The following is a 26,073-nucleotide window of genomic DNA, read 5'->3' on the forward strand; positions in this document are numbered from 1 at the left end:
GCCAAACTGATGGCAGCTGCGGACAAGAATAGGCAATAGGGGGTGCCGGCCGGGTGTGTTGCGATCTGCAATTTGCGGGTCCGCAACACACCACGGACGTGTGAACGGATCCTTAATGTCGGTTGCCGCTGTCTTCGAGTCAGGCTTGAAGTCAAGGGAGCAGCGGCCTACTTGCTTCAAGTAAAGTTAAGCCTGCCCCTTACCCCTCCTCTCTAGAATTAGATGGACATAAGCCATGATGCCGGGATCGCACTCTTCTAGCGCATGCGTGGTATGCTGCCTGTTACAGCTCGATCCTCACTCACCCGCCTGCATTTTGCTGACGGCGGATGCGCCAGACAGTTCGATCTTGCGCCCGGCCGTCACGCTGTAACAGGCAGCATACTGCACATGCGCTAGAAGAGCGCAATCCCGGCATCACGGCAGCATGTCCATCTAATTGTAGAGAGGAGGGGTAAGGGGCAGGCTTAGCTTTACTTGAAGCAAGTAGGCCGCCCCCTTGACTACAAGCCTGACTCGGAGAGAGCCCCAACCAACATTAAAACTGCATTTTTTAACAAGTATGAAGTAACACAAAGAGGAAAGAAAAACATGATTAGCAGCACACTGTAAGGTACTGTGGTCGGTTTAATATACGTTTTGGAGGTGACAGGTTCCCTTTAATAGTTACAGTGGCTCTACCGTTCCAAATCCAATATAAATAGCAATATGAAACAACAAAAGGTGTAGAGGGCACTCAAATATCTGGCATTGCAAGGAAACTTATATATGGATATCTAAAGGTATTTATTCAAAACATATTTGCATTAAAAACTGTGCACAAAAAAAAAAAAAAATATATATATATATATATATATAAAAAATATTTAAAAAAGATATATAATAAACTGCCCAAGATGAAAAACAAAACTTAAAACATACAAATTGTATTAACAATGTCAATGAATAAAAAATAAATAAGGAAAGATGATATGTGTATACACCTTAATATAATGTAAAAATATATCTGACATTTGAATACCTAGTATAAATATTAAAAGTTATATAATGACTATTAGTCCAATCAATACAGGGCCGTCTTTGCCACAGGGCAAAAGGGGCAGCTGCCCCGGGCCCAGTTGCTCCTGGGGGCCCAAGGGAGCTCCGTTTCCTGACTCCTATTCACTAGTCCAGGGGCGTTGCTAGGTTAAAACATTCGGGGCCTGGGATGTTTTGTCCCATGCCCCGAATGTCCTGCCTGCCTGCTAGATACAACTGTATTGCCGTACACAGAACGGCAATACAATTGAATCTTACACTGGGAAGAGCTGAAGGACCTGCGGTGACATCATAGGTCATGTGATCAGCAAAACAGGCTGTGATAGGATGACCTGGATGATGTCACCATCATGTGACCAGTGCAGGATTGGACCAGAGTGAAGAGGAGGAGCCTAATGCAGGACTGGAGAGGTAAGTGAAGGGAGAGGCAGAGCAATGCTGGGAGTTGTAGTTATTTAACTGGGATGAATGTTAGGGCTGAAGGGATGTTATTGACCTAGAACTGTATGCTTGAGGTGGCTGGGGGAGGGAGTGATGTTATTTACATGGGACTGTATGTTGAAAGTGGATTGTGGGGGGGAATGATGTTTATGTACATGGGACTTAATGTTTAGGCTATGTTCACACTGGCGTTTCTGGGTCCGCTTGTGAGATCCGTTTCAAGGCTCTCACAAGCAGCCCCAAATGCATCAGTTTAACCCCAATGCATTCTGAATGGATGCAGATCCATTCATAATGCATTTGTTCGGCTCCGTACGGTCCCCCGTTCCGTTTTGGAGGCGGACCCCAAAATACTGCAGGCAGCGCTTTTGTGTCCGCATGGCCTTGCGGAGCCAAACGGATCTGTCCTGACTTACAATGTAAGTCAATGGGGACGGATCCCATTGCATTGACATAAAATGGTGCAATTGTAAACAGATCCGTCCCCCATTGACTTTTAATGTAAGTCAGGACGGATCCGTATTGGGACTTATAAATTCAAATCTAATACAAATCGGTCCTGAACGGATGCATTCATTTGTATTATCGGTGCGGATCCGTCCTGTACAAGTGCAGGACAGATTTGCAGGAACGCAAGTGTGAAAGTAGCCGTAGGGCGTGATGTTTACATGGGATTGTGCGTTGGAGGCGGCTGGGGAGGAGGTGATGTTATTTACATGGGACTGTATGGTGGAGGGAGGATTATAACTGCAGGGGGCACTGCAGATCCAGGGGACATTATAGGCAGGTCCTATTATTACTGGGGGCTGCTAGCTCTGCACCCCCTATAGCTACACCTCTGGGGGGGGGGGGGGGCACAGCAAGCAGCAGGATAACACTGTGGGGACTCCAGTTGGGGGATAATGATAGAATGTGAGGAAGCTAAGATGTCTGTGTGTCACACTCTGCAGAGACGAGGCGGCTGAGAGAAGTGGTCCAGACCGAGTGGAGAAGATGATGACAGAGAGGAGACGTCACCTGGAGGCACTGGATGTGACAGGTAAGTGCTGCTGTATAGCAAGTACAGCAAAGTGCAGGTGGGGGGGGGGGGGGGATCCAGGGGGCCCAAGTAAATTCTTGCCCAGGGTCCAATCAATATTAAAGACGGCCCTGAATCAATATATAGTATACAATAGACAAAGTAGCAAATCAGCGTTTTTTTGTTGTTGGATATGATGAGTATAAACAGTACTGTATATACACTCACCTAAAGAATTATTAGGAACACCATACTAATACGGTGTTGGACCCCCTTTTGCCTTCAGAACTGCCTTAATTCTACGTGCCATTGATTCAACAAGGTGCTGATAGCATTCTTTAGAAATGTTGGCCCATATTGATAGGATAGCATCTTGCAGTTGATGGAGATTTTAGGGATACACATCCAGGGCACGAAGCTCCCGTTCCACCACATCCCAAAAATGCTCTATTGGGTTGAGATCTGGTGACTGTGGGGGCCATTTTAGTACAGTGAACTCATTGTCATGTTCAAGAAACCAATTTGAAATGATTCGAGCTTTGTGACATGGTGCATTATCCTGCTGTAAGTAGCCATCAGAGGATGGGTACATGGTGGTCATGAAGGGATGGAAATGGTCATAAACAATGCTCAGGTAGCCCGTGGCATTTAAACAATGGCCAATTGGCACTAAGGGGCCTAAAGTGTTCCCAGAAAACATCCCCCACACCATTACGCCACCACCACCAGCCTGCACAGTGGTAACAAGGCATGATGGATACATGTTCTCATTCTGTTTACGCCAAATTCGGACTCTACCATTTGAATGTCTCAACAGAAATTGAGACTCATCAGACCAGGCAACATTTTTCCAGTCTTTAACAGTCCAATTTTGGTGAGCTCGTGCAAATTGTAGCCTCTTTTTCCTATTTGTAGTGGAGATGAGTGGTAGCAGCTTCTGCTGTTGTAGCCCACCTTTCTTTCCCATTTTGACATTCAGTTTGGAGTTCAGGAGATTGTCTTGACCAGGACCACAACCCTACATGCATTGAAGCAACTGCCATGTGATTGGTTGACTAGATAATCACATTAATGAGAAATAGAACAGGTGTTCCTAATAATTCTTTAGGTGAGTGTATAAATATGATATATATTAAACAGAATAGCAAATCAGCAGTTATTCTGTTAAATAAGGTAGATATAAACAGTCCTGTGTATATACAGTACAGACCAAAAGTTTGGACACACCTTCTCATTCAAAGAGTTTTCTTTATTTTCTATGACTATGAAAATTGTAGCTTCACACTGAAGGCATCAAAACTATGAATTAACACATGTGGAATTATATACATAACAGAAAAGTGTGAAACAACTGAAAATATGTCATATTCTAGGTTCTTCAAAGTAGCTACCTTTTGCTTTGATTACTGCTTTGCACACTCTTGGCATTTTCTTGATGAGCTTCAAGAGGTAGTCACCTGAAATGGTCTTCCAACAGTCTTGAAGGAGTTCCCAGAGATGCTTAGCACTTGTTGGCCCTTTTGCCTTCACTCTGTGGTCCAGCTCATCCCAAGCCATCTCGATTGGGTTCAGGTCCGGTGACTGTGGAGGCCAGGTCACCTGGCTCAGCACTCCATCACTCTCCTTCATGGTCAAATAGCCCTTACACAGCCTGGAGGTGTGTTTGGGGTCATTGCCCTGTTGAAAAATAAATGATGGTCCAACTAAACGCAAACCGGATGGAATAGCATGCCGCTGCAAGATGCTGTGGTAGCCATGCTGGTTCAGTATGCCTTCAATTTTGAATACATCCCCAACAGTGTCACCAGCAAAGCACCCCTACACCATCACACCTCCTCATCCATGCTTTACGGTGGGAACCAGGCATGTAGAGTCCATCCGTTCACCTTTTCTGCGTCGCACAAAGACACGGTGGTTGGAACCAAAGATCTCAAATTTGGACTCATCAGACCAAAGCACAGATTTCCACTGGTCTAATGTCCATTCCTTGTGTCTTTAGCTCTATCATGTCTCTTCTGCTTGTTGCCCGTCCTTAGCAGTGGTTTCCTAGCAGATATTCTACCATGAAGGCCTGATTCACACAGTCTCCTCTTAACAGTTGTGTCTGCTGCTAGAACTCTGTGTGGCATTGACCTGGTCTCTAATCTGAGCTGCTGTTAACCTGCGATTTCTGAGGCTGGTGACTCAGATGAACTTATCCTCCGCAGCAGAGGTGACTCTTGGTCTTCCTTTCCTGGGGCGGTCCGCATGTGAGCCAGTTTCTTTGTAGCGCTTGATGGTTTTTGTGACTGCACTTGGGGACACTTTCAAAGTTTTCCCAATTTTTCGGACTGACTGACCTTCATTTCTTAAAATAATGATAGCCACTCGTTTTTCTTTACTTAGCTACTTTTTTCTTGCCATAATATAAATTCTAACAGTCTATTCAGTAGGACTATCAGCTGTGTATCCACCTGACTTCTCCACAACGCAACTGATGGTCCCAACCCCATTTATAAGGCAAGAAATCCCACTTATTAAACCTGACGGGGCACACCTGTGAAGTGAAAACCATTTCAGGTGACTACCTCTTGAAGCTCATCAAGAGAATGCCAAGAGTGTGCAAAGCAGTAATCAAAGCAAAAGGTAGCTACTTTGAAGAACCTAGAATATGACATATTTTCAGTTGTTTCACACTTTTTTGTTATGTATATAATGTTATATGTGTTAATTCATAGTTTTGATGCCTTCAGTGTGAATCTACAATTTTCATAGTCCTGAAAATAAAGAAAACTCTTTGAATGAGAAGGTGTGTCCAAACTTTTGGTCTGTACTGTACATATAATACATATTATGCCATATAATTAGCTAGCTGATATATATCCAGTTTTTTTGCACCCTTCTCCTTGTGTGCTATTCAATTAAACTGGCTTCTGTGTATCTATATTGTACCAAAGGTAATAAGATGTATTTTTTTCACATGAACACAGATAGCTATTACAGTCAATCCTTCAATGACATGGCTGAGCATTAGGTGCTACGATATCCTTTTTCTGTGAGTGCCGATTGTTGTTGCAATTAGTCTTTCAATATTATAGCTGAGCTTTAGATGTTGCAATCTCCAGTAGTTAATAATGGTTAGTGTAACTAAGATGCAATGTTACATTACCAATCTTCTTATACAGTCGAGGGACTCAGGAAAAGCATCGCTATGTCCGTCAGGCTATGTCGGCTTGCTTCCTTCGGTGTCTCACGTAGCGCCCCACGTGCTATAGAGCTACTGGTCCGACCGCTTAAAACCAACTGATCAGTGGTGGATTTGGAGCCCTGCGATTGCTATAGGAATTTATGTGCAAAGCTCAGTAGTTTATAAATTGATTATGAACGCTCTCATCTTTACTGCCTGTTCTTTACACCAGAACATCTCCACAGTCTCTCGACTGTATAAGGGTACTTTCACACTTGCGCCAGAGGATTCTGGCAGGCAGTTCCGTCGCTTTGTCTATTGTATACTATATTCCGACTGGACTAATAGTCATTATATAACGTTTAATATTTATACTAGGTATTAAAACACTTGCAAATAATGTATTTTTTTATGTCAGATATATTTTGACGTTATATTAAGGTGTATACACATATCATCTTTTCCTTATTTATTTTTTATTCATTGACATTGTTGATACAATTTGTATGTTTTGATTTTTGTTTCTGTTTTTCATCTTTAGGCGTTTATTATTAGTGTTGATCGAGCACCAAAGTGCTTGTGTGCTCGGGTGCTCTGGCCGAACACATCGGTATGTTTGTGTGCTCTACCGAGCACCTGAGCACAATGAAGGTCAATGGGAGAACCCCAGCCTGCTCGGAAGAGAAGAGGGTGTCTGGTTCACCAAAAAAGGTTAGAAATTGATGGAAACCCCATCAAAATGGATTGGAAACAGCATTAAGAGGATGGCTGGATGCATCTTGGATTCCTATTATCTATGCCATACAGTAGACAACCACACAAAGGCTATATGCCAAAAGCCAGATATGTGGAAGCCAACAATCTATCCGTGAGACAGATAACAAGTATACCTTACAATGGTAGCCTTGTGCACTATGAAGCATTCCAAACCAGCCCTCATCTGACTGAGAGCCAGTAATGCGTCAGACGGGATGGAACGTTTAGGAGTTATAGAACTTGATAAGAAAGTATGCAATAAAGTCTGATGATGATGGGATGGAACGTTTATGAGTGATAGATCGCAAATATTCCTATCTGAGGAAAAGAAAAAGAATAAAAGGTGGTTTGGAATGTTTCATAGCGCACAAGGCTGCCATTGTAAGGTTTGCTGACTGTATCTGTCTCATGGATAGATTGTTGGCTTCCACATACCTGGTTTTTGGCATATAGCCTTTGTGTGGTTGTCTGTGGTTGTCTATTGTATGTCATAGATGCATCCAGCCGTCCTTTTAATGCTGTTTCCAAACCATTTTGATGGGGTTTCCATCCATTTTTAAACCTTTTTTGTGAACCAGACACCCTCTCTTCTTCAGAGCAGGGGGTGCCTGGTTTGAAGCTTGGGTCTCCCATTGACTTTCATTGTATTAAATTGCACTCGAGCATTCGGCCGAGCACTGTAATGTGCCGAGCATAGCGATGCTAGAGCCGAACTGCAGTTCGGCCGAGCATGCTCGCTCAACACTATTATATATCATTTTTATATGTTTTTTATATTTTTCTTTTTTTGAAGTGTACGTTGTTTTTAATGCAAATATGTATTGAATAAATACTAGTGTTGGTCGAGCACCAAAGTGCTGAGAACCCGAGCACAATGGAAGACAATGGGAGAACCCGAGCATTAAACCAGGCACCCCCTGTCTGGTTCATAGTAAAAGGTCAGAAATTGATGGAAACACCACTAAAATGGTTGGGGAACATCATAGGGAGGATATCTGGATGCATCTTGGACTCCCAGGTCACTGTTATCCGAGTAGTAAGCCACTTTTACAGACTGACAAGTGAAAAAAAAAGAAATCTATTTTAGAGGAAAAATTGTTATGAAACATTCTTTCCTGTATATTTACTTGTAGATAAAGTGCAAGTGCTGCCAAAAATTGCAAGGAATGGGGTACTCCGATACAACCTGTATATCACATAATGGAGGGCCTCATTCACATTGTGGTACAATAGTTCAGGTAGTGGGACTTCTACACTCATAAAGCCTATATCCAATATACCCTTTATTACACATAAAGGAGGGCATCATACATACCCGTGAAAAATTATGATTGATGGCCTGCTGGTGACCACCAAAAACATTAGGAGCAAGGGCCTGCTGGTGAACCAACCATCTAAAACATTAGGGGTAAGGGTTTGCTGCTGAGCTGACCATCTAAAACATTAGGGGTGAGTGCCTGATGCCGAGCTGACCATCTAAAATATTTTGTGGGCAAGGGCCTGCTGCCGAGCTGACCATCTAAAACATGTTATGGGCAAGGGCCTGCTGCTGAGCTGACCATCTAAAACATTTTGTGGCGGAGGGCTTACTGCCAAGCTGACCATCTAAAGAATGTTGTGGGCGAGTGCCTGCTGCAGGGCTGACCATCTAAAAATTTTGCTGTGAGGGTCTGCTGCTGAGCTGACCCTCTAAAACATTATGGTTGAGGGCCTGCTGGTGACCCACTAAAACATTATGGGTGAGGGCCCGCTGCTGAGCTGACCCTCTAAAACATTAGGAACAAGGGCAGCCTAATAAGCATATTGGTATGATGGAGGAGGAGGACGAGAAAAGGGAGATTGAACCATATACCCTTTTTTAGTGGTGGAAGGGGTGCATGGGAATACAGTGTATTTAATACACCATAAAAGCCACATTTAGAGTGGCTTTATGTTCAGCCGCTTTCCTCTGGTGGAGTAGGCCTTGTTAATTTTTATAAAAGTCAGCCAGTCAGCATCTCTAGTTGACAGGCGGATGCGCTTATCAGTTATTATGCACTAAATACACTCTCTGACAAAACACTGGCAGCAGGGCAGGCCAGCACCTCCAAGGTGTAGAGCGCCAGTTTGTGCCATGTGTCCAGCTTGGGCACTAATTAGTTGTAAGACACACAGGGATCACTGAGGACGCTGATGCGGTCTGCTACGTACTCCTTCACCATCTTCCGAAAATTTTCCCTCCTTGTGACACTAGGCCGTGCATCAGGTTGAGGGTGCTAGCGGGGTGTCATGAAACTGTCCCAGGCCTTGGAGAGTGTTGCCCTGCCTCTGTTGGAACTGCTGTGTGTTCCCCTCATCTCCCCTCCTTGGTTGACCAAGGAACTACATAATCTGCAGCCAGTGTTGTCAGATGGAAATTTTTGGAGCAATTTTTACTCAAGGACCTTCTGATATTGAACCATTTTGCTCGTCCTCTCCACCACAGGAATGAGAGATGAGAAGTTCTCTTTGTAGCGGGGGTTGAGAAGAGTGAACAACCAGTAATCAGTGTTGGCCAAAAAGCGTACAACACAAGGGTCACAGGAAAGGCAGCCTAACATAAAGTCAGCCATGTGTGCCAGAGTTCCAACAGACAAGACTTTGCTGTCCTCATCAGGAGGATGACTCTCAATCTCCTCATCCTCTTCCTCCTCTTCTACCCATCCACACTGAACAGATGGATTAAAACTTCCATGGGTACTACCATCTGTAGCGGAGGCAACCGTATCCTGCTCCTCCTTCTCCTCATCATCCAATTCGCGATGAGAAGACGAACTGAGGGTGGTCTAGTAATCACACTGTGTACTTTCTTCCCCCATTTCCACCTCTTCCACATGCAAAGCATCGTCCTTAATTGTGAGCAGCGAGCGCTTGAGTAGACACAGAAGTGGGATGGCTACGCTGATAATAGCATTATTGCCGCTCACCATCTGTGTTGATTTCTCAAAGTTTCTTAAAACCTCACAGAGGTCAGATATCCATGCCCACTCCTCACTTCTGATTAGCGGAAGCTGACTGGAAAAGCGACGACCATGTTGCAGATGGCATTCTACTACTGACCTCTGCTTCTCACAAAGCCTGGCCAACATGTGGAACGTCGAGTTCCAGCATGTTCTCAAGTCGCACAACAGCTGGTGAGCTAGCAAGTTAAAGCGCTGCTGAAGAGTTGACAGACCAGCTGAAGCTGTCGCTGACTTGCGGAAATGTGCACACACACGGCGCACCTTCACCAGTAGCTCAGGCAAATTGAGAATTGAGAAACCTCTGAACCACTAAGTTTAAGACATGGGCTAGCAATGGTATGGGTCTCTAACAAGTAGAAAAGCTAAAATATTCCTATTTCACTCCCTACATTATCTCTCCCTTGTGCTCTCCAGCTCTCCCTGACTAAGACTGAGTCGAACATATAGCACCCGATGACATGTTCTGGCCAGCCAATCACTGTAATGCCAGTAGCCAACAGGCTACGGCATTACAGTGAATGGCAGTACTTACCTGCATGTTTACCGTGTGGGAGGAGACTCGAGCATCGAGCTCGAGCACACGGGGTATTCGGCTGAACACCGCGATGTGTCAACCATCGTGATGCTTGAGTAACACTAATAAATATCTTTAGATATCCATACAGTTGCAAGAAAAACTTTGTGAACCCTTTAAAATGATATGGATTTCTGCACAAATTGGTCATAAAATGTGATCTGATCTTCAACTAAGTCACAACAATAGACAATCACAGTCTGCTTAAACTAATAACACACAAAGAATTAAATGTGACCATGTTTTTATTGAACACACCATGTAAACATTCACAGTGCAGGTGGAAAAAGTATGTGAACCCCTAGACTAATGACATCTCCAAGAGCTAATTGGAGTGAAGTGTCAGCCAACTGGAGTCCAATCAATGAGATGAGATTGGAGGTGTTGGTTACAGATGCCCTGCCCTAAAAAAACACACCGCAGTTCTGGGTTTTCGTATCACAAGAAGGATTGCCTGATGTGAATGATGCCTCACACAAAAGAGCTCTCAGAAGTCCTACGATTAAGATTTGTTGACTTGCATAAAGCTGGAAAGGGTTATAAAAGTATCTCCAAAAGCCTTGCTGTTCATCAGTCCACGGTAAGACAAATTGTCTATAAATGGAGAAAGTTCAGCACTGCTGCTACTCTCCCTAGGAGTGGCCGTCCTGTAAAGATGACTGCAAGAGCACAGTGCAGACTGCTCAATGAGGTGAAGAAGAATCCTAGAGTGTCAGCTAAAGACTTACATAAGTCTCTGGCATATGCTAACATCCCTGTTAGCGAATCTATGATACGTAAAACACTAAACAAGAATGGATTTCATGGGAGGATACCACAGAGGAAGCCACTGCTGTCCAAAAAAAACATTGCTGCACGTTTACAGTTTGCACAAGAGCACCTGGATGTTCCATAGCATACTGGCAAAATATTCTGTGGACAGATGAAACCAACGTTGAGTTGTTTGGAAGAAACACACAACACTATGTGTGGAGAAAAAGAGGCACAGCACACAAACATCAAAACCTCATCCCAACTGTGAAGTATGGTGGTGGGGGCATCATGGTTTGGGGCTGCTTTGCTGCGTCAGGACCTGGATGGATTGCTATCATCAAAGGAAAAATGAATTCCCAAGTTTATAAAAACATTTTGCAGGAGAACTTAAGGCCATCTGTCCACCAGCTGAAGCTCAACAGAAGATGGGTGTTGCAACAGGACAACAACCCAAAGCATAGAAGTAAATAAACAACAGAATGACTGAAACAGAAGAAAATACGCCTTCTAGAGTGGCCCAGTCAGAGTCCTGACCTCAACCCGATTGAGATGCTGTGGCATGACCTCAAGAAAGCGATTCACACCAGACATCCCAACAATATTGCTGAACTGAAACAGTTCTGTACAGAGGAATGGTCAAGAATTACTCCTGACCGTTGTGCACGTCTGATCTGCAACTACAGGAAACGTTTGCCAAAGGAGGTTCAACCAGTTATTAAATCCAAGGGTTCACATACTTTTTCCACCTGCACTTTGAATGTTTACATGGTGTGTTCAATAAAAACATGGTAACATTTAATTCTTTGTGTGTTATTAGTTTAAGCAGACTGTGATTGTCTATTGTTGTGACTTAGATGAAGATCAGATCACATTTTATGACCAATTTGTGCAGAAATCCATATCATCACAAAGGGTTCACATACTTTTTCTTGCAACTGTATATGATTCCTTGCAACACCAGATATTTGAGTGCCCTCCAGACCTTTTGTTGTTTCAGAATGAGAGACATGTCATCACTGGCTGCCTGACAGTACCCCCCTCTTGAAGAGAGTCCCCCGGGCTCTCACCACCCGGTTTGTCCGGGAACCTAGAATGGAATTCAGCAATCAACTTATCGGCATGGATATGCCTTTTAGGGACCCATGACCTCTCCTCTGACCCATACCCTTTCCAATGTATTAGGTATTGAACCGAATTTTGGACCTTTCGGGAGTCAATAACCTGTTCAACGTCATACTCCTCCTGACTATCAACCAGAACAGGACCAGGAGGAGTATGGGACACCAAAGGCTCCAAGGCTTTTTTAAGAACGGATCTGTGAAATACATTAGGGATCTTAAAATTCCCAGGGACTTTAATTCTAAAGGAAACTCGATTGATTATCTCCAGAGTAGGAAATGGTTCGGCAAACCTGGGGGCGAGCTTAAAGCAGTTCACTTTGAGTTTGAAATTTTGGGGGGAAACCCACACCAAGTCTCCAACCTTCAAATCCCCCCCGAGACAGGCATTTGTCAGCAGCAACCTTCTGTTTGAAAACTGCCTTTTGGAGTTGCCGACGAATTGCCTCCCACACCCCCTTCAGTCTACTAGTGGTCTCAGAAACCCCCAGAATATTTTCACAACCCTTAAGGAAAGCCGGGGAACTGGGATGAAACCCAAAATTACTGAAGAAGGGGGGTGTACCCAGAAACTCATGATGCCTATTATTAAGGGCAAACTCAGCAAACGGTAGATACATCCCCCAATCAAGTTGGTTATCTGAACAGAAACACCTAAGATATGTCTCCAATGATTGGTTGGTTCATTCCGCGAGACTGTTCGACTGAGGATGATATGCTGATGAGAAACACAACTCCATCCCAATACGCCCACAAAAGGCTTTCCAAAACCTGAAAATTAACTGTGTGCCTCTGTCGGACACAATGTTACAAGGAACCCCATGCAGCCTGACAACATTATTGATGAACACATTGACCATATCCTGGGATGAAGGCAACCGAGGAAGAGGGATGAGATGACACTGAAGGAAAAACCGATCCACAGTAACCCAGATAACGGTCATGCCTTCAGAGATGGGGAGATCAGTAATGAAATCCATTGAGATGTGCGACCAGGGCCGGTCCGGCATGGGGAGGGGAAGGAGCTTCCCAGTCTGAGCGGACCGAGGTACCTTACTCCTGGCACACACTTCACATGAACGTACAAACTCCCCAACATCCTGCCCCAAGGAAGGCCACCAAACCCCCCGCTTAACCAGATGTGTCGTCACTTTTACCCCTGGATGACCAGCCAGGACAGAATTATGGCAACTCTGAATAATGCAGAGTCTCATATTAACTAGTACAAACAACTTATCCTTCGGGTGTCTGTGGGAGCCAGATGTTGCAACTTCATCACCTCCCATTTAACGTTCGTGGACGCGAACACCATTCCCGGGGAAAGAATAGGGGGTGGACTAGCCTTTTCTCGCTGGACAGGGCACAGACTCCTGGATAGAGCACCTGCTCGAATGTTTTTTGACCCAGGAATAAATGAAATAGAAAATCTAAATTGTGAAAAAAACAAGGCCTGCCTGGGGTTAAGCCTTTTAGCATTTTCCAGGTAAATTAAGTTCTTATGGTCAGTAAGAACCACAAACAGATGTCTGGCCCCCTCCAAGAAATGTCTCCACTCCTCAAGGGCCAATTTAATGGCGAATAACTCCCTGTTACCAGTATCATAGTTTAATTCTGCGGTTAAGAACTTTCTAGAGAAGAAAGCACAAGGTCGGAGGTGCTTGAGGGAAGAGGACCCCTGGGACACCTCCCCCACCCCGAACTCTGAAGCATCCACCTCAACCATAAATGGCCTGTCTAGGTCAGGTTGCACCAGGATAGGGGCAGACACAAAAGCCTCCTTGTGGCTGGAAAATGCCGAAACAGCATCAGCCCCCCACCTAGACACTTCTCCCCTTTTTCAAGGCAGAGGGGTCCCAGGAATCAATTGAATATCACAATCATAGGGTCGATGAGGTGGTAAAATCAAACTTCCCCCGTCCGAAAACACCTCAGGAAACTCCTTTATGTACCACGGGACCTGTGTAGAGGAGCATCTAATTTGACTGGTCTTTTGAATACATTTACCCTGACACTCCTTACTCCAACTAGTAACATCCCTTCTGACTCAATCAATACAGGGATTATGCTGTCTCAGCCAGGGCAGACCCTAAACCACAGAGGCAGGGAGGGAATGAATAACCCAGAAGGTAATCTCTTCTTTGTGAAGACACCCCACCTGCAGGTATATTGGTCTGTCAGTAACCGCCTCAACACTCTGGGCAAGAAACAAACCGTCAAGTGAGGTGAGTCTAATACCTGACTCTAAGGCTGTAAGGGGCACCCCCAGATCCTTGACTATGGCAGAGTCCAAAAAATTAACCTCAGCCCCGCAGTCAACAAATGCACGCCCCTTTATCTGGAAAGCAATCATTGTAGGAAAAAAACACTTTTTTAAATAGGGGTACCTGGGCACCTAGTTGGGGAGTCCATGCTCCAACTAGGCGTGGTAATTTCTCAACTGCTCCAGACGAGGGCAATCCTGCACCAGATGTTTAGGTGACCCACAGAGCAGACACTATCTCCATTCCTAGCGATATCACCATACATCAAGCGAAAGAGTGGTCTTTCCCAGGGTCATGGCAGTTTCCAGACTTTGCGGCGGAAAGTGGTGCACCAACACGTCCTTGAGGGAATCCGTTAACCCACTCAGAAAATAACTCTGCAAGGCCACATCATTCCACCCTGTTTCAATGGCCTAACGCCTGAACAGAAAATCGCCCTGATAGAGTGATCTAAGGTTATACTCTGCAATGGTAGTTCTATCTGGTTCATCATAAATGAGGCCCAGTGCCCTAAAAAATTCCTCAATGGAATTACGATCTGGAGGATCCTCAGCTAAGGTGAAGGCCCATGTCTGGGGGTCCTCCCCAAGTAGGGAAATGACTTAGTCCACCCGAGTCTTCTCATTGCCCGAGGAAGTGGGTCGAAGTAAGAAATATAGCTTGCAGCTCTCACGAAAATTAGAAAACTGCTTGCGATCCCCAGAAAAAAAATCAGGTAGGGAAACCTTAGGCTTAGAAGATGTCCCTCCCCTAACCCGGGACTTAACAAGGGCTGAGTTGAGGCTGCTGGAGTTAACTGGGCCAAAGCCTGAGTATGGTGCCCCACAGTCATAGCTAGATCCTGAAACATATTTAATAGACTATACATCTGATCACCCAGCTGCTTAGCAGGATCCATAGATTTGGCTGATTATTCTAATGCCAATGTAATGATAGAGCCAAACTGACGGCCAGCAAACACGGCGTACCAGACACACTTTGCGCAATCCGTCACACCAGCCGCAGTTAGGCAAAACCCCAAAGTAAATACTGTGACACTATGCAATGGTCAATAGGGAAACACGAGAATGGTCAGCAAATGTAAGCCAGGGCACAAGAACCAGAAGACAACCAAAAACAAAGCCAGAGTCAATAACCAGAGAAACCACTCACCAGATAGCTTCAGATCCAGAACCAGGAACTAACTGAATCATCAGAAGTAAAGGAAGGAAAAGACCAGGTTTAAATATCCCTCCACAGATCACCTGACACTGCTGAGGTCACAGCAAATCTCCACCCCCAGACCAGGGAAGCACAGTGAGGGCTGAGAGTGTGCAGAGGAAGGAACCTCCTAACCCCGGGACCCCTAACCAGTGTCAGCGCTGGGAATGACATTGTCCCGTCTCCCAGCAGTACCAAGATCCGTAGTGGATCTCACAGAGTGACGCATGCACGTAAATCACAAATCTTTACTCGCTCCGCCCTCCAGGGGCGACACCCTATGGCCAGCGAGGGGTGAGGGATGTCCTGCCGGAGGGCCGGAGACCACCTGGGAGAATGAGAGAGACGTCTTTGTTTGGTGACATGCTTCTGGCGAGACTGCGTCTGTCTCCCTTGCTGCCTGACACTTCTGTTCATAAAAAGTTCTATTTCTCCAATTATAATTTTTCTTGGCATTTATTTTCCATAAATTCCTAGCATTTAAAATCTATTAAAAGCATTGTTTAAGTGATGAAATTTAGATTTAGAATGTTTAAAAATCTGTTTATACCTACAAAAGCATCAAAAATGTAAAGAAATGTTGAAGGAGCTAATTTCAACAGCTTTTGCAGTAATTGCTCCTCTCTTTACTTTAAGAGATACTTGTTTAAGTTAAAGATTTTTGTCCTATTTTTATGTCTTTATATTCTGAGCGTTTTCTCTCTGTTCTCTTTTCTGTTTTCTTTTTCTTTTTTGAAAAAAAATCCTTTTTTCTTTTGGCTTTTCGAATGCTCTGTGGAGCATTTTCCTCTGCCCCTTTTCCGTTCATCTTCTAATTTTTCAAATCTATTCCCCTGGTATTGAACATACAGTATAGCCTCCTGTCTATCTTTACATATTTTCACTATACAGGTGATAGAGACTCTTGGCCTTTATGGGCTATCCTCAACTTGTCTTACTTCTATTCTTTAATGTTGTGAAATGTGAACCGTGATATACTTTACGTGTTTCAGAAATTATGTTTAGAGCACAATGACTGTTAATGGTTGCACTTATGACTGCCTGCAGGTGAGGATATAGCAAATGTGAAGATTTGCTCTGGTAGGCAGGGTAAGCAGACGCAGAACAGAGGCAAAAACAACAGTTTGTAAAACAAAACTTCAGTGTATATTTACACACAAGGCAAACGTAAAGCAACATTTCTCAGTCTTAGGCCTCTTTCACACTTGCGTTGTCCGGATCCGGCGTGTACTCCACTTGCCGGAATTGCACGCCGGATCCGGAAAAACGCAAGTGAACTGAAAGCATTTGAAGACGGATCCGTCTTCAAAATGCTTTCAGTGTTACTATGGCAGCCAGGACGCTATTAAAGGTCCTGGTTGCCATAGTAGTAGTGGGAAGCGGGGGAGCGGTATACTTACAGTCCGTGCGGCTCCCGGGGCGCTCCAGAATGACGTCAGAGCGCCCCATGCGCATGGATGACGTGCCATGCGATCAAGTCATCCATGCGCGCGGGGCGCCCTGACGTCACTCTGGAGCGCCCCGGGAGCCGCACGGACTGTAAGTATGCTGCTCCCCCCTCCCCACTACACTTTACCATGGCTGCCAGGACTTTAGCGTCCCGGCAGCCATGGTAACCATTCAGAAAAAGCTAAACGTCGGATCCGGCAATGCGCCGAAACGACGTTTAGCTTAAGGCCGGATCCGGATCAATGCCTTTCAATGAGCATTCATTCCGGATCCGGCCTTGCGGCAAGTCTTCGTGATTTTTGGCCCGGAGCAAAAAGCGCAGCATGCTGCGGTATTTTCTCCGGCCAAAAAACGTTCCGGTCCGGAACTGAAGACATCCTGATGCATCCTGAACGAATTTCTCTCCATTCAGAATGCATTAGGATAAAACTGATCAGGATTCTTCCGGCATAGAGCCCCGACGACGGAACTCTATGCCGGAAGAAAAGAACGCAGGTGTGAAAGAGCCCTTAGTGTTCGTTCACACAAAGGAAAGTCAAAAGCACAAAACATTCTCCTTGTTAGCAGGTTTTCCCAGCGGTCCACAGCAGGCTTTAGGGGGCCTGTTACCCCTTATGCGGCTCTCAGCCCTCTAGCACGGCACCATGCCTCAGATCCCAAAACAGAGACACAGATTCTGAGCCCAGCTGCCTATTTAAAGGACAGCCAGGTGCTGCCAAAACCCGGACCGGCACTTAATCTCCGGTCCGGTATTTGATCTCACCTAGCTGGAAATCAGCCCAGCCGCCCATGTTGGGAGGAAAATACCTGCCTTCCCAAACAAAACTGCTTGCTATGTCACACAAACTAAAAGGATAAGAAGTGTAAATAGAGATAATGAACAAATAAAAAATATGGCATAATGACTGGTTATTGTGGCCAGTAAACTGAGCAGTATAAAGCGAGTCTTATAAGGACACAGAAACTTCAGTATAGCTATGGAATCTATTTAAGAGGTTTTACAAAAATGGTGGGGGGGGGGGGTTCCTTAGAAGTAGCCCCGGCTGAACACAAAAGTGAAGGTGCATCAAGCAGTTCAAACAGTCCTGTGTGATGTCACACTTGTATAACAGAGGTCTGCAAACCAAAACTTACTCTGCTCCTGCGCATTTCAGAATGCACTGATTCCTTCATCGTTGGAGTTGTCCTTTCTGAACTTTAAAGGAGTTGTATAAGAATGGAGGGGGGTTGGGGTGGCAAATTCCACCACTTAGCCAGACCTGTAAAGAAAAGATTACTTACCTGCTTCCCAGCACTGGCTTCCTGCTCCTTCTTCTCCAGGCCTGTGATGCCCAGCTGTGCATCCTCAGTGTTAACATCCGTTTTGACATTGCCGCAGCTAATAACTTGCCACAGCCTCAGGAATGCATGTATATAGTTGGCAGTGATTGGGAAGAACTGTTCCTCATTCCTAATTACTACCTGCTCTGTTGGCTTGGTCTATGTCTGTGACTATCTTGTAAGACATGAGATTCCTAAAAGATAGCATCAATATACAGTCCTAATCAAAAGTTTAAGACCACTTGAAAAATGGCAAAAAATCATATTTAGCATGGCTGGATCTTAACAAGGTTCCAAGTAGAGCTTCAACATGCAACAAGATGAAATGGGTTGAGACTAAACATTTTTTCATTCAATTTAATGAAAACAACGAATAAACTGAAACAGGCTGTTTTTCAGCTGATCAAAAGTTTAGGACCACACCTCCCAAAAAAAACGAACCCCCCCCCCCCAAAACAGAAATCCAACTTCCAAACATGAACTCAGTAATCAGTAGCTCCGCCGTTATTGTTTACTACTTCAAAAATTTGTTTTGGCATGCTTGATGCAAGCGTTTCCATGAGGTGAGTGGGAACATTTCTCCAAGTGGTGAATACGGCCGCACAAAGGCCATCTACTGTCTGGAACTGTTGTCCATCTTTGTAAACTTCCCTTGCCATCCATACCCAAAGGTTCTCAATTGGATTTAGATCAGGGGAACTCGCAGGATGGGCCAAAAGAGTGATGTTATTCTCCTGGAAGAAGTCCCTTGTTCTGCGGGCATTGTGTACTGTAGTGTTGTCCTGTTGAAAAACCCAGTCGTTACCACACAGACGAGGGCCCTCAGTCATGAGGAATGCTCTCTACTTCCTGAAGCTCCATTGTTCCACTGAAGTAAAAAGCACCCCAGACCATTATTACGCCCCCTCCACTGTGGCGTGTAGAAAACATCTCAGGTGGGAACTGCTTGTCATGCCAGTAACGTTGGAAACTATCAGGACCATCAAGGTTACATTTATTCTCATCAAAGAGTAAAACTTTCGTCCACCTTTGAATGTCCCATGTTTGGTGCTCTCTTGCAAAGTCCAAACGAGCAGTTCTGTGGCATTCAAGGAGACGAGGTCTTTGAAGACATTTTTTGTTTTTGAAGCCCTTTAGTCTCAGATGCCGTCTGATGGTTATGGGTCTGCAGTCAGCACCAGTAAGGGCCTTAATTTGGGTCGAGGATCGTCCAGTGTCTTGACGGACAGCCAATTGGATCCTCCGGCTCAGTGCTGATGAAATTTTTTTGGGTCTTCCACTTCCCTCAGTATCATTTAAGAAATTCCAAATGACTGTCTTACTGCGTCCCAACTCAGCAGCGATGGCGCGCTGTGAGAGACCCTGCTTATGCAGTTCAACAACCCGACCATGTTCAAAAAGGAAGAGTTTTTTTGCCTTTGCCATCACAACGTGTGACTACCTGACAGAAAATGACAATGAATCCACATCTTTGCACAGATTTGGCCTTTTAAAGACATGTGGTCCTAAAATTTTGATCAGCTGAAAAATAGCCTGTTTCAGTTTAATCGTTATTTTCAATTAATTGAATGCTCAAAAAATGTTTTGTCTCACTCTCACTTCTTCTTGTTGCATGTTGAAGCTCTACTTGGAACCTTGTTAAGATCCAACAATGTAAAATATGATTTTTTGCCATTTTTTAAGTGGTCTTAAACTTTTTATTAGGACTGTATTTCTCTCATCTTGGGAGTCTGTTAGCAGTTATGACCATGCTAAACTGCTAACAGCACTAAGTGAGGCTGGGGAGAGCAGTACAAAATTATCTTTTGTGGGGCTTTTCTCATCCGGAGTAGCGTGAATATGAAGTTTTAGTCAGCCAGATTTTGCTCCAGCAAGAATCCAGGGTGAGGAATAATTGGAAATTTCTTTCTGCATTGACCTTCTTCACAGTCCCTTCCTTCTGTTGTGCAGTAAATAAGGAAAATATGAGATCTGATGAAGGTGCAGGTCTGGCACTGAAACATGTCACCTGTTTTATACTATAATTAAGATATCAATCAAAATACATAGACATCTGTGAACTTATCTGGTTCCGCTGCTGCATCCCGCATTTTTATTCTTCACTGCATCCTTGGTCTGCCCTGCTGTGCCTGGCTGCAACAGATTCTATTTACTACTACAGGCCCGCATCGGTTGTAGCACAACTTTCCAAAGTGAGAAGATCTAACCTACAAGCTAGTCGCGGTCCAAAAAGTCCTTCCTATGAAGCGCTGCTCTCCTTTTCTCTTTTTCTGTTCTAAGTGACAAATGTAGTGATCTCCTGCTACAGCTGAGAGGCTGGGAACTTGCTGGAGCAGAATCTGACAGAATAAATGTTCATATTCACACTACTTCTGATGATAAAAGTTCCATTAAATATATGTTTGTACTGCTTTTCTCAAGCTCTACAAACTGCTGTCAGACTCCTTTTTTATATGATTTATTTATTTCAGCAATTTAAAGTAATAAAGACAATAAAACAAGCAAATCTGAAAATTAAAGCATTGCAGAAATTAATCTGGTAAGAGCTTTAGTATGCCTATAAAAATAATTATTTCCTAATGCACATTTATTCAAACGATTACAGCTTTTCATCTTTACTTATTTCAGTAAATAAGTAATCTACTGTAAATGTGGCATTTCAGTGAATCTACTTAGCTTATGGTAACACTTTATTATACAGTGCTTTGCAAAAGTATTCACCCCCCTTGACTTTTTCTGTGTTTTGGTGCCTCACAACCTGGAATTAACATGGATTGTTTGCATCATTTAATTTACAGAACATGCCCAAAACTTTGAAGATGTTTTTTTTTTATTATTGTGAAGCAAACAACAAATAGGAAAAAAATAACAGAAAAAGTCAATGTGCATAACTATTCACCCCCCTAAAGTCAATACTTTGTAGAGCCACCTTTTGCTCCAAGTCGCTTTGGATAAGTCTCTATGAGCTTGCCACATCTTACCACTGGGATTTTTGCCCATTCCTCCTTGCAAAACTGCTCCAGCTCCTTCAAGTTGGATGTTTGCGCTTGTGAACAGCAATCTTTAAATATGACCACAGATTTTCTATTAGATTGAGATCTGGGTTTTGACTAGGCCATTCCAACACATTTACATGTTTCCCCTTAAACCACTCAAGTGTTGCTTTAGCAGTGTTTTTGGGGTCCTTGTCCTGCTGGAAGGTGAACCTCCGTCCTAGCCTCAAATCACACACAGAGTGGTACAGGTTTTGCTCAAGAATATCCCTGCATTTAGCACCATCCATCTTTCCCTCAACTCTGACCAGTTTCCCTGTCCCGACATCCCCCCAACATGATGCTGCCACCACCATGTTTCACTGTGGGGATGGTGTTTTTTGGGTGATGTAATGTGTTGGGTTTGCTCCAGACATAGAGTTTTCTTTAATGGCCAAAATGTTCAATTTTAGTCTCATCAGAGCAGATCACCTTCCTCCATACATTTTGGGAGTCTCCCACATGCCTTTTTTTTGCAAACTCACAACGTGCCTTTTTGTATTTTGCTGAAAGTAATGGCTTTCTTCTGGCCACTCTGCCACAAGCCCAACTCTATGGAACGTACGTCTTATTGTCATCCTATGTACAGATACTCCAGTCTCTGCTGTGGAACTCTGCAGCTCTTCCAGGGTTACCTTTGGTATCTGTTCTGCCTCTCTGATTAATGCCCTCCTTGCACAGTCTGTGAGTTTTGGTGGGCGGCCGTCTCTTGGCAGCTTTGCTGTTGTGCCATGCTCTTTCCATTTGGTTATGATAGATTTGTTGGTGCTCCTGGGGATCATCAAAGATTTGGATATTTTTTTATAACCTAACCCTGACTTCTACTTCTCAAGAACATTGTCCCTTACTTGTTTGGAGAGTTCCTTGGTCTTCATGGCAGTTTTTATGGGCTTCCTAACAAAGGGGTTGAATACATACGCACATGCCAATTTTCTGTTTTCTATTTCTAAATAATAGTTTTATTTATATATTTTTCTTATTTCACTTCACAAACTTAGACTATTGTGTTCTGATCCTACAAATAAAATTCAGATTAACAAAACATTGAACTTAAGGCTGTAATGTAACAAAACACAAAAAAAGTCAAGAGGGTGAATAGTTTTGCAAGGCGCTGTAGGTAATACCATATGTAAGAAACCCTGTCAAATACAAATTATTGCCTCTAACTGTATATACTTAAAGGGGTTGTCTCACTTCAGCAAATGGCATTTATTGCGTAGACACAGTTAATACAAGGCACTTACTAATGTATTGTGATTGTCCATATTGTTCATTTTTCCATCCCATTATACACTGCCCGTTTCCATAGTTATGACAACCCTGTAATCCAGCAGCAGTGGCCATGCTTGCACACTTTAGAAGAAAAAGATCAGGCCTCTCTGGTGACCAGGACTGTGAGAGAGCTCATAGGCCAGTACTTTTTCCTATAGTGTGCAAGCACGGCCACTGGTGCTGGATTGCAGGGTGATCGTAACCATGGTCGTAACCAGCTCTTTCTGGATAACAACCGTTTAACAGAGCTGAGCAAAGAAAATTAGCTTTTCTCCTGAGAGGCCTTGGTTGGGGTCCGATTTCTCCTTATGGAGGACACAGAGTATGCATAATGAGTATCATGAGACAGTCAACGCTGCTCTGGGTTTCTAGGAAAAATATATGAAAATTAGCATATCTTACACCTATTGGCAACAGAAAGGCTTAGGAAAGCTAATTTTAGTATCTTTTCCGGAAAACAAATTATTGCCTGGCCAGCAATACTTTGCACATGTACTGCGCATACTACTGTCCGTAACGAGAAGGAGTACCACCCAGACAAAGCATATATATTGCCCATAAACCTAAAGTAGCATACTAGTCTCTCTCTCTCTGTCCCCTCTCCCATGTTCCCATTACACTGCGCAACAACAAAATGCTTTTCGTCTGCTACTGGACAACAACTATTTGTCCTATACTAAATCAAGTGTGCGGATTACAAATCCGAAGTCATAATTGTTGTAACACGTCACTAAAGTTTGCTATGCATAAGTATGCCTAAATGAATTAAGCACTTGGAAAGCATCGAATAATTTTGAAGTCTCGTTTTTCAGTTTAAAAGTCTTACTTGAGCAGGGCCCAGTACTGTTAAAAGTGCTTCAGGCATCTGCTTTTGCGTCTGTGCAAAAACCAGCAGCAGTCCCCCATCATGTTGGGATCCCAGCGGCCTTGATACCTGTTCTCCATTGTAGAAATACTGTATCTTTATGGAACCACTCTTCATGTTCGTCACTTACATGTCCCAAATTGGGTAGGAAAAAGTCAAGATGGGAATGTAAGAAATGCACTTTCAATGACATTCGGCAGCCGAGTTGTTCATATGCTGTAAGCATGTTGTCTACTAATTCAGCATAGTTTGCTGCTCGTCTGTTCCCAAGGAAGTTCTGCACTACTAGCACAAATGCATCCCAAGCTGCAAGACGCTTTGTCAGATTCTTGCGCTGATCATAAGTAGTGTATTTGCCACATATGTAGCAGATATTGTCTGGACCGTTAACACATTTGCGTTTATCCATCTTCAGTTTCAAAACTGATAGCACTATAACAGATCACTTTATCAGCTTGCCTTATATACTTGCTGCTGACATCAGCCTGAGTGCATCCAAACAGGTCTGGACATGTCCGTTGGAATATCTCCAATATAATGCATTAATATCATAACTGAATAGGCTTTGCATGTATAACTTAAAATCTAGACGTGTCAGGCAAATTCTGAGTTCATATTTGGAATCAGCATGCTCATTTTAGTATAAATCATATGTTTTTCTCTCAGCAGAAAAATCATTGTTGCACGGTGTTATCCTAAGAATAGGTCACCAATATTATACTCCCAGAAAATCCCTTTAATTTTCAGTTTTGGTCTGCAATTCTTTTTAAAAACAGTACCAGCTCACATTACTGGACTTTACCTTAAAAAAGTAACCTATGTTCAGTTCACTTTTTAACTTTTATAAGCGCTGCCGTCTTCCTTTTAAAAAACAAAACACCCAGCTGCCAGGCCTTTCCAGAATCTACTGGAATTATATAATTGATGTACTATGAAGATAATAATCAGATCTGGCATAGTATGGCATCACAAGGTCTGGGCAAACTCAAATGACTTTTTCAGAATCAACCTTAACAATTCTAGAAACATATTTGTACATTAATAATATATGTGCGCAACCAACGATATACTGTCAGCTGGATGAAAATATAAGAGCAGATTTTCCTGAAAATACATAGATTTTTCTTGATGAGATTAATGTTGACATTAAATTGCTTAGAGAAGTTCACAGCTAACAATACAATAAAGCCACGTTTATTGCTTGGCACAGAAAAAAAATGGCTATTCTGACATAATTGATACAAACCAGTGTCAAGATGAACATTTTGTCATCTGTTAAATCTCATTTATATAAATGAGATCTGACAACTTTTTTTTTTTTTTCTTTCACAAATTAGAAAAAATGGCTGTGATAAAAGGTCCTGCTAATTTGGGGTCCAGATTTCACAAATTTAGAGTGGTGAAGGGGAGATCGTTTTGAACATTTTTATCTGCAGAGCGATAAGGATGCAGTGCTAAATCAAAGGATGCTGATACCCCAGTGAAACACGCTGTAGGATTTCCTGTGACCTGAATGTTTAACGCACAGCACACTACGAGATTACACATAGGGGCAGCGACCGTGGACTGCAGTTACACTGTCTTATTTAATTTATTCTGATGGTAATGACAGACCTACTGTCTGGTAGATGCACAATGCAGGGCATGCATTCACACAACCGTATGAAATAGTCCGTATCCGTTACGCAATTTGTCGGAACAGGTGCGGACCCATTCATTTCAAATGGGCCGCAAAAGAAGCAGACAGCACACCGCGTGCTGTCCGGATCCGTTGTTCCGTCCTGCGGCCCCGCAAAAAAAATAGAGCATGTCCTATTCTTGTCCGCAATTGTGGTCAAGAATAGGTATTTTCCATCATAATGCCGACCATGTGCGGAACGCACACAGACTGGTATTCGTAGTTCTTTTAGGCCAAAGAATACATGGAGCAGTTGTTCGTGTTTTTGTTCAACGGGTTCGGCCGAACTTCAGAAAAAAGTTCAAGTTCAGGACCCGAACTTGACCCGAACCCGACCCCATGGAAATAAATGGGGACCCGAACTTTTGAGCACTAAAATGGCTGTAGAAATGTCATGGAAAGGGCTAGAGGGCTGCGAATGGCATCAAAATGTGGTTAAGAGAATGGTAACTGCTCTGCAAACAAATGTTGATAGGGAAATGACTTTAAATAATATAAAATACATAAAAAAAATAATAATAATCTTGATCTAGGAGGACGAGGTCCATATGGAGTAGGAGGTTGAGGAGGCGGTGGATGTAGCGGTGTAGGTGGAAGCGGCGGTGGAGGAGGAGGAGGTAGCCTACACTGCTTTTTGGTTTTAAATTTATTTATATTTTTTTAAATTAGGGTACACCCCAAAACATTGGGAAATATAACCTGTGATAACCCCCTCCAGTCGTGCTAAACACATGTTCAGACAATACACTGGCTGCAGGGCAGGCCAGCACCTCCAAGGGGTAAAGGGCAAGCTCAGGAAATGTGCCCAATTTGGAGACCCAGAAGTTGCAGGGGCTGACCCCTGTCAGTCAGTTCGTGTAGGCGTGTGCATACTTACTGGCCCACCATGTCGCACGTTCATGATCCAATTTGATATCTGCTCTACCAACTTTCGATGTTCTTTTATGCGCCTACCATGGTAACCACAGGTGGCGGGGAATCAGGGTTCCAGGCCGGAGAGGGAGCGTGAGAGGGAGCGTGAGAAAGAGAAACCACATCCAAGGGAGGATTATTTTTTTTCAAATTTAAAATTATAGAGCGGAACTATGTGACAAAGTATTAAAGCGCAAAAGTGGGACAACTTTTGAAAGTTTAAGCATTGAATGAAAGGA

The sequence above is a fragment of the Bufo gargarizans genome, chromosome 6 (assembly GCF_014858855.1).
Source record: "Bufo gargarizans isolate SCDJY-AF-19 chromosome 6, ASM1485885v1, whole genome shotgun sequence".
Lineage (NCBI taxonomy): Eukaryota > Metazoa > Chordata > Amphibia > Anura > Bufonidae > Bufo > Bufo gargarizans.